This window comes from Buteo buteo, unplaced genomic scaffold (assembly GCF_964188355.1).
Source record: "Buteo buteo unplaced genomic scaffold, bButBut1.hap1.1 HAP1_SCAFFOLD_51, whole genome shotgun sequence".
In the NCBI taxonomy this organism is placed as follows: domain Eukaryota; kingdom Metazoa; phylum Chordata; class Aves; order Accipitriformes; family Accipitridae; genus Buteo; species Buteo buteo.
Genome location: NW_027439217.1, coordinates 242,501 through 255,000, shown reverse-complemented (window position 1 = coordinate 255,000; position 12,500 = coordinate 242,501).

The following is a 12,500-nucleotide window of genomic DNA, read 5'->3' as shown; positions in this document are numbered from 1 at the left end:
GGCCCAAGGGGTAGACCTGGCCTCCCCTTGCCGGCCCAAGGGGTAGACCTGGCCTCCCCTTGCCGGCCCAGGGGTAGACCTGGCCGCCCCTTGCCGGCCCAAGGGGTAGACCTGGCCGCCCCTTGCCGGCCCAAGGGGTAGACCTGGCCGCCCCTTGCCGGCCCAAGGGGTAGACCTGGCCTCCCCTTGCCGGCCCAAGGGGTAGACCTGGCCTCCCCTTGCCGGCCCAAGGGGTAGACCTGGCCTCCCCTTGCCGGCCCAAGGGGTAGACCTGGCCTCCCCTTGCCGGCCCAAGGGGTAGACCTGGCCTCCCCTTGCCGGCCCAAGGGGTAGACCTGGCCTCCCCTTGCCGGCCCAAGGGGTAGACCTGGCCGCCCCTTGCCGGCCCAAGGGGTAGACCTGGCCGCCCCTTGCCGGCCCAAGGGGTAGACCTGGCCTCCCCTTGCCGGCCCAAGGGGTAGACCTGGCCGCCCCTTGCCGGCCCAAGGGGTAGACCTGGCCGCCCCTTGCCGGCCCAAGGGGTAGACCTGGCCGCCCCTTGCCGGCCCAAGGGGTAGACCTGGCCGCCCCTTGCCGGCCCAAGGGGTAGACCTGGCCTCCCCTTGCCGGCCCAAGGGGTAGACCTGGCCTCCCCTTGCCGGCCCAAGGGGTAGACCTGGCCACCTTACCTGACCGTCCAGAGCAGTCCTGGCATCCCTACCTGATGCTCCAGACTTAGCTTGGCGTCCCATGCCGACACTCCGGTGTAGTACCATTACCCCTACCCGGCAGCCAGGGGTAGTACCCGTAACCCTCATTGGTACTCCGGGGTAGTACCAGTACCCCCACCCTTCAGCCAGGGGTAGTACCCGTAACCCCCACCTGTACTCTTTGGTAGTACCCGTATACCCCCGCCCGGTACTCCGGGGCAGTACCCGCATACCCCCGCCCGGTACTCCGGGGAAGTACCCATATACCCCCGCCCGGTACTCCGGGGCAGTACCCGCATACCCCCGCCCGGTACTCCGGGGAAGTACCCATATACCTCCACCCGGTACTCCGGGGCAGTACCCGCATACCCCCGCCCGGTACTCCGGGGCAGCACCCCTATGCCCCCGCCCGGTACTCCGGGGCAGTACCCGTATGCCCCCGCCCGGTACTCCGGGGTACTACCCGTAACCCCCACCTGTACTCCTTGGTAGTACCCGTATACCCCCGCCCGGTACTCCGGGGCAGTACCCGTGTACCCCCGCCAGTACTCCGGGGCAGTACCCATATACCTCCACCCGGTACTCCGGGGCAGTACCCGCATACCCCCGCCCGGTACTCCGGGGCAGTACCGGTACCCCCGCCCGGTACTCCGGGGTACTACCCGTAACCCGCACCTGTACTCCTTCCTTGGTAGTACCCGTATACCCCCGCCCGGTACTCCGGGGCAGTACCCGCATACCCCCGCCCGGTACTCCGGGGCAGTACCGGTACCCCCGCCCAGTACTCCGGGGTGCTACCCGTAACCCCCACCTGTACTCCTTCCTTGGTTGTACCCGTATACCCCCGCCCGGTACTCCGGGGCAGTACCCGCATACCCCCGCCCGGTACTCCGGGGCAGTACCGGTACCCCCGCCCGGTACTCCGGGGTGCTACCCGTAACCCCCACCTGTACTCCTTCCTTGGTAGTACCCGTATACCCCCGCCCGGTACTCCGGGGCAGTACCCGCATACCCCCGCCCGGTACTCCGGGGAAGTACCCATATACCTCCACCCGGTACTCCGGGGCAGTACCCGCATACCCCCGCCCGGTACTCTGGGGCAGTACCCGTATGCCCCCGCCCGGTACTCCGGGGTACTACCCGTAACCCCCACCTGTGCTCCTTCGTAGTACCCGTATACCCCCGTCCTGTACTCCTTGGTAGTACCCGTATACCGCCGCCCGGTACCCCGGGGTAGTACCCGTGTACCCCCGTCAGTACTCCGGGGCAGTACCGGTACCCCCGCCCGGTACGCCGGGGGAAAAACTGCTGTCCCTACGGGCGCGCGAGTTTAGACCCAGCCTTCCTACCCGACCCTCCGCCTTACGCCCGGTGTCCCCAGGCGACGTTCCGGGATAGAACCCGTTCCCCCACCAGTACTCTGGGCCCGTGGCGGAACCCTTTGTGATGCGCCGGAGTTCTACCTGCTGTCCCTACGGGCACGCGGCGATGGATCCCGGCCCCCCATCCTGACCCTCCAGGGTAGGCCCGGCCACCCTACCTGACCCTCCGGGGTCAGCCCGGTATCCCTACCCGACGCTCCGGGGTAGGCCTGGCGCCCCTACCTCATCCTCCGGGGTAGTACCCGTACCCCTACCGGTGCTCCGGGATACACCTGCTGTCCCTACAGGCGCTCCGGGGTAGGCCCGGCCACCCTACCTGACCCTCTGGGGTCAGCCCGGTGTCCCTACCCGACGCTCCGGGGTACGCCTGGCGCCCCTACCTCATGCTCCGGGGTAGTACCGGTACCCCTACCGGTGCTCCGGGGTACACCTGCTGTCCCTACAGGCGCTCCGGGGTAGGCCCGGCCACCCTACCTGACCCTCCGGGGTCAGCCCGGTATCCCTACCCGACGCTCCGGGGTAGGCCTGGCGCCCCTACCTCATGCTCCGGGGTAGTGCCGGTACCCCTGCCGGTGCTCCGGGGTACACCTGCGGTCCCTACAGGCGCTCCGGGGTAGGCCCAGCCACCCTACCTGACCCTCTGGGGTCAGCCCGGTATCCCTACCCGACGCTCCGGGGTAGGCCTGGCGCCCCTACCTCATCCTCCGGGGTAGTACCCGTACCCCTACCGGTGCTCCGGGATACACCTGCTGTCCCTACAGGCGCTCCGGGGTAGGCCCGGCCACCCTACCTGACCCTCCGGGGTCAGCCCGGTGTCCCTACCCGACGCTCCGGGGTACGCCTGGCGCCCCTACCTCATGCTCCGGGGTAGTGCCGGTACCCCTACCGGTGCTCCGGGGTACACCTGCGGTCCCTACAGGCGCTCCGGGGTAGGCCCGGCCACCCTACCTGACCCTCCGGGGTCAGCCCGGTATCCCTACCCGACGCTCCGGGGTAGGCCTGGCGCCCCTACCTCATCCTCCGGGGTAGTGCCGGTACCCCTGCCGGTGCTCCGGGGTACACCTGCGGTCCCTACAGGCGCTCCGGGGTAGGCCCGGCCACCCTACCTGACCCTCCGGGGTCAGCCCGGTATCCCTACCCGACGCTCCGGGGTAGGCCTGGCGCCCCTACCTCATCCTCCGGGGTAGTACCCGTACCCCTACCGGTGCTCCGGGATACACCTGCGGTCCCTACAGGCGCTCCGGGGTAGGCCCGGCCACCCTACCTGACCCTCTGGGGTCAGCCCGGTGTCCCTACCCGACGCTCCGGGGTAGGCCTGGCGCCCCTACCTCATCCTCCGGGGTAGTGCCGGTACCCCTGCCGGTGCTCCGGGGTACACCTGCGGTCCCTACAGGCGCTCCGGGGTAGGCCCGGCCACCCTACCTGACCCTCCGGGGTCAGCCCGGTATCCCTACCCGACGCTCCGGGGTAGGCCTGGCGCCCCTACCTCATCCTCCGGGGTAGTGCCGGTACCCCTGCCGGTGCTCCGGGGTACACCTGCGGTCCCTACAGGCGCTCCGGGGTAGGCCCGGCCACCCTACCTGACCCTCCGGGGTCAGCCCGGTATCCCTACCCGACGCTCCGGGGTAGGCCTGGCGCCCCTACCTCATCCTCCGGGGTAGTGCCGGTACCCCTGCCGGTGCTCCGGGGTACACCTGCGGTCCCTACAGGCGCTCCGGGGTAGGCCCGGCCACCCTACCTGACCCTCCGGGGTCAGCCCGGTATCCCTACCCGACGCTCCGGGGTAGGCCTGGCGCCCCTACCTCATCCTCCGGGGTAGTGCCGGTACCCCTGCCGGTGCTCCGGGGTACACCTGCGGTCCCTACAGGCGCTCCGGGGTAGGCCCGGCCACCCTACCTGACCCTCCGGGGTCAGCCCGGTATCCCTACCCGACGCTCCGGGGTAGGCCTGGCGCCCCTACCTCATCCTCCGGGGTAGTGCCGGTACCCCTGCCGGTGCTCCGGGGTACACCTGCGGTCCCTACAGGCGCTCCGGGGTAGGCCCGGCCACCCTACCTGACCCTCCGGGGTCAGCCCGGTATCCCTACCCGACGCTCCGGGGTAGGCCTGGCGCCCCTACCTCATCCTCCGGGGTAGTGCCGGTACCCCTGCCGGTGCTCCGGGGTACACCTGCGGTCCCTACAGGCGCTCCGGGGTAGGCCCGGCCACCCTACCTGACCCTCTGGGGTCAGCCCGGTGTCCCTACCCGACGCTCCGGGGTAGGCCTGGCGCCCCTACCTCATCCTCCGGGGTAGTGCCGGTACCCCTGCCGGTGCTCCGGGGTACACCTGCGGTCCCTACAGGCGCTCCGGGGTAGGCCCGGCCACCCTACCTGACCCTCCGGGGTCAGCCCGGTATCCCTACCCGACGCTCCGGGGTAGGCCTGGCGCCCCTACCTCATCCTCCGGGGTAGTGCCGGTACCCCTGCCGGTGCTCCGGGGTACACCTGCGGTCCCTACAGGCGCTCCGGGGTAGGCCCGGCCACCCTACCTGACCCTCTGGGGTCAGCCCGGTGTCCCTACCCGACGCTCCGGGGTAGGCCTGGCGCCCCTACCTCATCCTCCGGGGTAGTGCCGGTACCCCTGCCGGTGCTCCGGGGTACACCTGCGGTCCCTACAGGCGCTCCGGGGTAGGCCCGGCCACCCTACCTGACCCTCCGGGGTCAGCCCGGTATCCCTACCCGACGCTCCGGGGTAGGCCTGGCGCCCCTACCTCATCCTCCGGGGTAGTGCCGGTACCCCTGCCGGTGCTCCGGGGTACACCTGCGGTCCCTACAGGCGCTCCGGGGTAGGCCCGGCCACCCTACCTGACCCTCCGGGGTCAGCCCGGTGTCCCTACCCGACGCTCCGGGGTAGGCCTGGCGCCCCTACCTCATCCTCCGGGGTAGTGCCGGTACCCCTGCCGGTGCTCCGGGGTACACCTGCGGTCCCTACAGGCGCTCCGGGGTAGGCCCGGCCACCCTACCTGACCCTCCGGGGTCAGCCCGGTGTCCCTACCCGACGCTCCGGGGTAGGCCTGGCGCCCCTACCTCATCCTCCGGGGTAGTGCCGGTACCCCTGCCGGTGCTCCGGGGTACACCTGCGGTCCCTACAGGCGCTCCGGGGTAGGCCCGGCCACCCTACCTGACCCTCTGGGGTCATCCCGGTGTCCCTACCCGACGCTCCGGGGTAGGCCTGGCGCCCCTACCTCATCCTCCGGGGTAGTGCTGGTACCCCTACCGGTGCTCCGGGGTACACCTGCGGTCCCTACAGGCGCTCCGGGGTAGGCCCGGCCACCCTACCTGACTTTCTGGGGGTCAGCCCGGTATCCCTACCTGATGCTCCGGGGTAGTCCTGGCCTCCTTACCTGTGTCTCCGGGTAAACCTGGCCACGCTGCAGGGTCGGCCTGCACTCCCTGGCCGCGCTACGGGCCGGTCCTGATTAGTGTATTAAGACCGCTCCGCGATTCCACTTTCTTAAAATTTATTGTGTCTGACAGCTTGTCTTTTACCACGCACGCAGGCAGGCAGGCAGGCAGGCAGGCACGCGTCAAAAACGTGAGAGCAAAGCGTTACCCACAGTCGGAGTACTTTATCGGTAACGACTTCTTCGGGAAGAGGCGCCGACGCTGCTCTCTCGTCTCTGTACGAGTCGGTGGCCGTCCGGGTACCGCGTGGCACCGTTGGCGTGGGATCCGCTCCTAAACGAATACAGAAGAATCGATACGCTATGAATCGTCATCGATTGAAGTTATTAACAGTTGACGAGCGATGCTGGATTGTATCGTTTATGGAGCGTCACCTACCGACTGATTTAGCGCTACGCGGTAATACGCTTTCTGGCAGTTCCTTAAATAACAAAACTCATTCGTTCACGCACGCTAGGTGTGCGTCCCTTCGTTAATAGCCGGAGAAGGAATACGTACGTACGTACGTACGTACCTACCAGCGGATCGTCACGGATTGAATATGACTCGATTAGTAGTCACCAGTATTATAAATTACCGACTCCTAAAGTCTGATTGCGGCACTCCTTTAGGACCTTGCGACGCTCTTGGTTAACGTTAGCGTTCTCCGGCCCCTGCGTTATCGCGCATTAACTGTTCATTGGCCTCCGAGGGACGGCGGTCTCGCAGGCCTCTGAAGAAAGCCAGTCGGCTGCCTGACAAGCGGTCCCTGTGGCCGAGGCCGACTTAGCCGAGCATCCTCGGAGACGACGAGCTCGCGTGGCCGCCGTGCCGGCTGACCGGCCCACCCCGGGGCCGTTTCCCCCCCGCTCCCGTCGCCGAAGGAGCGCGCCCCCCGCCACCGCCTAAGGCCGCTGGGACCTTCCTCACCGCTCGAACGCATCCCGCCGGCGACGGAGCCGCTGATGCCCCTCTGTCGGAAGCGCGGCGCGCCTCTCCGGCAGCCCTGGCTGGGGCCCTGGAGCCCCAGGTCTCTGCCCAGGCCGAGGCACGCGGCTGCTGCTTTGCCAGGGACGGGTCCGACCGGGAGCCGAGCGCATCGCCCGTAGGCAGGCACGGGCGCAGGCCGGACGTCGAAGCGGCCGACCACCCGGGCTGTAACAGAGAAAGCGGCGTTAGCGACACCGTTACAAATCTTTCTCATTTCCACCTGCGTGCGCGCCCGCACCCCGCCAAAACAGGCCCCCGGCCCGAACGCCCACCGCCTGCTGCTGCAGCCGCTCACCCGCCCTTAGACACACGCACGCGCACGCACGCACTGCCCCCCCCCATTCGAGTCCCCGCCCCAAACACCTCCCGCCCGCCACCGCACCCACTCGCACGGGGCTACACACGTGCGCACCCCCCCCCCCGCAACCGGCCCCCCCCAGCCCAAACCCTCCACCCGCTGCCCCGCTCACAGTCGTGCGCTCAAAACGCACACGCGCGCAGCCCCCCCCCCCCCCCGCCCGAAACAGGGCCCCGGGCCGACACCCCCCACCCCCGTCACCCCGGGCCCGCCGCTGCACGCACACACACACCGCCCCCCCGCCCTCCCGCCACGCAGTTCGCGCCGAGCCTGGCTGCCCCTGCTCCCCCCTTCCGCCACCAGGCTTGCCGCCCCCGGTGGTGGAAGGCGGGAGACTTTAGGACCCTGCGGCGTCCCTGCCGGCTCCGTGCCCGGGCGGGAGAGGGGAGCCCCCCCGGTGCCCTGCCGTCTCTAAACCCCAGCTGCCGAGTCCCTATCCTGCCGCACCCGTGGCCCCGCTCCCGCCTTTCTTTCTCAGCCAGCCACGCACTCGCCCTGCTCCACTCCCGCCCGCCCCCGCCGCGGGGGGAAAACTAAAGGACCGGGGGGGTGGGACGGGGACGGGGACGGGGGAGAGAAGTAAAAAAAATAAAACTCCAACCGATCCAAACAGAAGCCTTCTCCGAAAAGACACACCGTCCCCCCTCGCCAGCCTGCCTCTGCGCCAGGCTCCCCGCCTGCTCGCCAGCCGCTCTCGCCCTGCTCCACTCCCGCCCGCCCCCGCCGCGGGGGGAAAACTAAACGACCGGGGGGGGGGGGGACGGGGACGGGGACGGGGACGGGGGAGAGAAGTAAAAAAAATAAAACTCCAACCGATCCAAACAGAAGCCTTCTCCGAAAAGACACACCGTCCCCCCTCGCCAGCCTGCCTCTGCGCCAGGCTCCCCGCCTGCTCGCCAGCCGCTCTCGCCCTGCTCCATTCCTGCCCGCCCCCGCCGCGGGGGGAAAACTAAACGACCGGGGGGGGGGGGGACGGGGACGGGGACGGGGACGGGGGAGAGAAGTAAAAAAAATAAAACTCCAACCGATCCAAACAGAAGCCTTCTCCGAAAAGACACACCGTCCCCCCTCGCCAGCCTGCCTCTGCGCCAGGCTCCCCGCCTGCTCGCCAGCCGCTCTCGCCCTGCTCCACTCCTGCCCGCCCCCGCCGCGGGGGGAAAACTAAACGACCGGGGGGGGGGGGACGGGGACGGGGACGGGGACGGGGGAGAGAAGTAAAAAAAATAAAACTCCAACCGATCCAAACAGAAGCCTTCTCCGAAAAGACACACCGTCCCCCCTCGCCAGCCTACCTCTGCGCCAGGCTCCCCGCCTGCTCGCCAGCCGCTCTCGCCCCCCCTCTTTTCTAGCCTCCTTTCCCCGCCGCTGCTGCCGCCGCGACTGAGCAGCAGACCGTTGCCGTGGCGGGAAACACCACAGTTTCCGGGGGCCCCGTTGCCGGGCTGCAGACCACCCCACCCAGCCACCCGCCCCCCAACCCCCCGTCTCCAGGGCGCCGGAAAGTCTGTGATCGGGTGGGGCCGGGGGAGGGGGGGGGGGGGGGGGGCTGCACCTACTGGCCTGCAGGTCCGGGACTGCAGCGCGGGGAGGGAGGGGGAGCACACCGGTGCAGGGGTGCGTGTAGCTGTGTGTGCCTGCGTCGCGTTCTGTGTGTGTGTGTGTGTGTGTGTGCGCGCGCCTCTGAGCGCGCGTGTGTCACCGGGGGGGGGGGGGTGGCAGTGCCTGCAGGATCGCAGATATGTATTTTAAAGTATTTATTTTATGAAAAAAAAGGAAAACGTCAAAAAAACACCAAAAAAAAACAGGCGGGGGGGGGGAGAAAAATTAAAAACAACCCCCCAAAAAAAGCCCAAGACCGCAAAAACCAAAACCAAAAGTCGGCGAGCACCCAGCAGCGCCGGGACCCGAACCTGAACCTGGCAAGGGGCTACCAGTCCTGAAGGCACCCAGTGAACAGCGAACTCGCGCCGGGGAGCCGGGCAGTTTGTGCCGGGGGCTGCCACCTCTGCCCGGACCCCGCCGACAGAATATGGTTGGGGGGGGGGGGGGCAGCAGCGGAGCAGAGGGGCTGGCTGGTGTGGTGAAGCTGGCAAGTGCCTGGCAGCCACCGGCTCGGAATAGGTGCGTGCACGTGCATGAGAACGACGAGGGTGGGGGGGGGGGGTGTGTGTGTCAGGAAACAAAAATTATTTTGAAAACTGGTTGTCGTTAATATTGTATTAATATTTCCCGCCGGAATCAATAAAGGTGAAATAACTCTTGCATCAGACAGTACGTTTAAACGTGCTCCCTTGGTGTAGAAGTGGTTCAAACTCGGGAAGGGGAGGGGGAAAGAAATGCCGTCCGGGAGAACCGGGAGAGGGTGGCCCTTTTAATCAGATTTGCTAAAATCTCAAAAGAAAGGAAAAAAAAAAAAAAACCGAAAAAAACGAACCAAAAACAGGCGCACCTGCCCCCCCCGCCCCCCCCCGCCCAAGGGGCACCGAACGGCTGCCAGGTCTACCCGGCTCCGCGGGCGGCCGCCAGGTCTACCCGGCTCCGGAGGCCGGCGCGGCCGCCGGCGGCGCCCGGAGGACGCGGGGTGTCGCTGCCGCAGCGGCCGGTGAAAAGGGCCGCCAGGTCTACCCGGCTCCGCGGGCGGCCGCCAGGTCTACCCGGCTCCGGAGGCCGGCGCGGCCGCCGGCGGCGCCCGGAGGACGCGGGGTGTCGCTGCCGCAGCGGCCGGTGAAAAGGGCCGCCAGGTCTACCCGGCTCCGCGGGCGGCCGCCAGGTCTACCCGGCTCCGGAGGCCGGCGCGGCCGCCGGCGGCGCCCGGAGGACGCGGGGTGTCGCTGCCGCAGCGGCCGGTGAAAAGGGCCGCCAGGTCTACCCGGCTCCGCGGGCGGCCGCCAGGTCTACCCGGCTCCGGAGGCCGGCGCGGCCGCCGGCGGCGCCCGGAGGACGCGGGGTGTCGCTGCCGCAGCGGCCGGTGAAAAGGGCTGCCAGGTCTACCCGGCTCCGCGGGCGGCCGCCAGGTCTACCCGGCTCCGGAGGCCGGCGCGGCCGCCGGCGGCGCCCGGAGGACGCGGGGTGTCGCTGCCGCAGCGGCCGGTGAAAAGAGCCGCCAGGTCTACCCGGCTCCGCGGGCGGCCGCCAGGTCTACCCGGCTCCGGAGGCCGGCGCGGCCGCCGGCGGCGCCCGGAGGACGCGGGGTGTCGCTGCCGCAGCGGCCGGTGAAAAGAGCCGCCAGGTCTACCCGGCTCCGCGGGCGGCCGCCAGGTCTACCCGGCTCCGGAGGCCGGCGCGGCCGCCGGCGGCGCCCGGAGGACGCGGGGTGTCGCTGCCGCAGCGGCCGGTGAAAAGAGCCGCCAGGTCTACCCGGCTCCGGCGGGACTTAGCCGCATTTCGGGGGCGGGGAGGTAGACCTGATAGCCCCGCCACTTTCTCGGAGCTGGCCAAGGGGTCGCTGTTTTTCGCTGCCTCCAGTTACGTCATCGTAAAAGTCGGTGTCATTGGCGGGTCTCCCCGGTGGGCAGGGACGGCACTCTTGGAGCCGGCCGGGGGCGGGGACGTGATCTCCCGTACTATAGGAGGTAGTGGTGACTCGTGCACGGAGCAGCGCTAGTGAGCGGCTGCAAGGCTTACGGCTCAGCCGGCGAAGTGGAGCGCTGGGCGGCCGTTGTGGTGGTGGTTTTGCCTGGTGGTTCGGCTCGTTTTCTGTCTGTTCGGCCGGTTGGTCTCTCCCGGTGTTTTCCAAGTAAGCCAGCCGGGCGCCTGCGAGGGTCTGGCAGGCTGGCGGTGGCTGTTGACCCGAGTGGTGCGAGAGGTGCAAAGGTGGATTCCGCAGGGCATAGCCCGGTGGCCGGCGGCGGCCACCGGCACTCGAACGCTGGAAGACCGGGTGGAGCCGAGCCTGCCTCGGCTTTCCCCCGGCCCCGGAGGGCCCGATGATGGCAAAGGTGGAGCGCTGGTATATGCGAGGGCAGCTGCCCGTGAGCATCCAGCCCGCCGCGGCTGCCGCCGCCTCCTGAGGGCCTGGTGATGGGCGGGCGAGGTGGCGGCACCTCGTCCTTTGACTCTGGCCTTAAGCTGGAGCGGGCAGAGCGGCAGCCGGTCCCGGTGGCTGGCAGCCGGATGCAGACGGCTGGGGGTTCTCGTGCGTGCCGCAGCTTCCCCCCAGCCCCCGAGGGCCCGATGATGGCACAGGTGAGAGGCCGCAGCGCCTCGTCCTGTTTTTGCCGGCATGAGCCACGCGTGGGCGGCCTGTGGTGTCCGGCCTGCCCCGGCTTGCCTGGTTGCAGGAGGGCTCGGTGGAAAGGTCTGCAGCGCTGTACCGGGTTTAGAGGTGGCGGCACCTCATCGCGTTTTCTCCGGCCTTAAGCTGGAGCCCATGCACGAATTGGGCAGAGTGCAAGCGGCAGCCGGTCCCGGTGGCTGGCAGCCGGATGCAGACGGCTGGGGGTTCTCGTGCGTGCCGCAGCTTCCCCCAGCCCCCGAGGGCCCGATGATGGCACAGGTGAGAGGCCGCAGCGCCTCGTCCTGTTTCTGCCGGCATGAGCCACGCGTGGGCGGCCTGTGGTGTCCGGCCTGCCCCGGCTTGCCTGGTTGCAGGAGGGCTCGGTGGAAAGGTCTGCAGCGCTGTACCGGGTTAGAGGTGGCGGCACCTCATCGCGTTTTCTCCGGCCTTAAGCTGGAGCCCATGCACGAATTGGGCAGAGTGCAAGCGGCAGCCGGTCCCGGTGGCTGGCAGCCGGATGCAGACGGCTGGGGGTTCTCGTGCGTGCCGCAGCTTCCCCCAGCCCCCGAGGGCCCGATGATGGCACAGGTGAGAGGCCGCAGCGCCTCGTCCTGTTTCTGCCGGCATGAGCCACGCGTGGGCGGCCTGTGGTGTCCGGCCTGCCCCGGCTTGCCTGGTTGCAGGAGGGCTCGGTGGAAAGGTCTGCAGCGCTGTACCGGGTTAGAGGTGGCGGCACCTCATCGCGTTTTCTCCGGCCTTAAGCTGGAGCCCGCGAAGCGGGAAGAAAAGTGCGGCTGTACCTGGTGGCTGGCAAGTCGAACGCAGGCGGCTGGGGTTGTCTCGCTTCTGTGGCATTCCCCCAGGCCCCGAACACCCGTGCGCGGCATGGGTCCAGGTGCCTTTTTTTTCCCCGACGGCAAGCGGTTGCCTGTGGGGCGGGCAAAGACCGGCAGCCGGTGGCGGTTGCCGGCACTCGAACGCTGGAGGAGCTGGGGGAGTTGAGCCTGCTGTGGCCATCCCCCGGTCCCGTTACCTTCCTCAAGGGAATCGTTGTCTGGAGCCGGGTGGCCCGTGGCACCTCCCGCTCCACGATTTGACTGATCCAGACCCACAGGCAGCGCCCGCTGAGGCGTCCTCGGGTGCGTCGGAGAGCCTCCACGGCGGGCCGGCTCTGCCGGTGTTCAGGCCGTTGGAGCACCTCTCGCAGGCGTTGCCCTCACTCGCACGCAGAGCCCCCGCACCTGCCGTCCGCCCCCGGTTGGCGACGGGTGCGAGTGGCCGTCGCTGTCCCAGGACTCGTGGCCGTGGGGCCTCCGCTCCTTCCTCCGTTCCCTTCCCTTACTGATCGATGAGGCGTTTAGGGCGCGTCGGAGGGGCTTCCCGGCGGGCCGGCTCTGCCGGTGTTCAGGCCGGCGTTGCACCTCTCCGCAGACGTTGCCCTC